The sequence below is a fragment of the Telopea speciosissima genome, chromosome 5 (assembly GCF_018873765.1).
Source record: "Telopea speciosissima isolate NSW1024214 ecotype Mountain lineage chromosome 5, Tspe_v1, whole genome shotgun sequence".
Taxonomy (NCBI): Eukaryota; Viridiplantae; Streptophyta; class Magnoliopsida; order Proteales; family Proteaceae; genus Telopea; species Telopea speciosissima.
This window is the reverse complement of record NC_057920.1, coordinates 40,080,595-40,082,213: the sequence shown is the minus strand read 5'-3', so window position 1 is coordinate 40,082,213 and position 1,619 is coordinate 40,080,595. Positions and strand designations below refer to the sequence as shown.

Below are 1,619 nucleotides of genomic sequence, written 5' to 3'. Positions count from 1 at the left end.
GACACCAATTTAATCCCTTAATTTTTTTAGAGGCTTATGAGTTAGGATCCATTAGTTTAATTGCCATTAGTTTAATTTAGTGCTTTAATTACTTTTGATTCACTTTGCATTACTTTTAAGTTAGTTAAATAGAGTGGCGTATATCTCCTCATGTTCGACCCGTAGCTACGATTGATCCGTACCCTTACGGTTTTATTTTAACTCAAACAAGTTTTTGGCACCGTTGCCAGGGAGATTATTGTCCATTTTATTTTTCTGATTTTTAAGTAGTTCGAAGTGTTTTAGTATATTATTTTCTCTTCTTTTTCCAAAAAAAAAAAAAAATCAGTTTTTGAAAACCTCTTCTTGTTTCTCTTCTGTTTTAAATAGTGTGTACCCAATCTAAAGTCCTTCATATGCTTCAGCCCGACAACCCTCCATCTTTTGGTGTTCCTTATAGGATTAAGTTACTTATGATGCTACATCTTGACTTGGTTGGGTGGATTGACATGTGACTTATCTTTGGAGGTGACCACTCTTGATAACAGGAAAGCGACATAGTGAGAGCATTGGAAACATAAACGTATAGTAGACCTCCACTCTACATCAGAATCAACATTGGAGTCGCCCGTAGGTGGCTATAGAAGACTATACGGGTTCCCTTACTGTCAACCTATATGTCATCCTTACAGCTTTTGAACCATTGTTTCAATTTTTGAGGGATAGATGCACTCTTTACCTTGGGCTCCCTCTTGTTTTTAGTATTTTTTTTTAGTCTTTTATTTTTCTTTAATTTTTTTTTCTAAAGGAGACCTCATATCTGTTTAGGTGGCTAAGGTGTGGACTCGTGATTCAAGTAATCGTTTTATTAGAAGACCACATTCTCTACCACCTTTGACCCCACCTTTGACCATGGGTGACCAACAACCCAAGACTCTTAAGGATAGGTTCTACCCTATCAGGGCTGCACAACCCTTATGCATCAGTCTGCCTGTTGTTACAGGGAATAACTATGAACTCAAGACCAACTTCATCAGCATGCTACCCCATTTCCATGGGATGGCTAATGATGATGCATATCTCTTCCTTAGGGAATTTGAGGAGGTCTGTGTTCTAATTAAGGTCTAGAATTTGATTGATGATGCAGTTAGGCTTAGGTTTATACCCTTTGCCCTGAAAGACCAGGCCAAGAAGTGGGTCTATGGACTGCCTACTAATTCCATTACCACATGGGATCAGTTTACCATTGTCTTCTTGAGAAATTTTTTCCCTCTTTACAAGACTAACAAACTCAAGAGTAACATACTCCAGTTCAGGCAGAAACCACATGAGTCATTTTCTAAATTCATGGAAAGATTTAAGGACCTCCTCTTAGAATGCCCTCACCATGGTTTCGACTTGTGGCAGTTATGCCAAATTATTTATGAGGGTATTGATTATCAGACCAAGCAACTTGTAGAGTCCGTGTGTCCAACAGGCTTTACTTCTTTTTCTGAGGAGAATGATGCATGAATATTCTTAACCAGCTTGGCTGATAAGACTAGGGAGTGGGAATCTTCCCAAGAGGTTGAAAGAACCACTAAAGGGTATCTTATTGAGGGTATGATAGCAAAAGAGGCCAAACTTGACAGCCTCATAAA

The 1,619-nt window shown here is 38.4% G+C and overlaps 1 non-coding gene across 1 annotated transcript; it reads right to left on the bottom strand.

The window, feature by feature from the left end:
- Nucleotides 1-1,266: 1,266 nt before the first annotated feature.
- LOC122663511 lies at nt 1,267-1,373 on the bottom strand. Its single transcript, XR_006333176.1, has one exon. It is a non-coding gene; the product is annotated as a small nucleolar RNA R71 (small nucleolar RNA).
- Nucleotides 1,374-1,619: the final 246 nt, after the last annotated feature.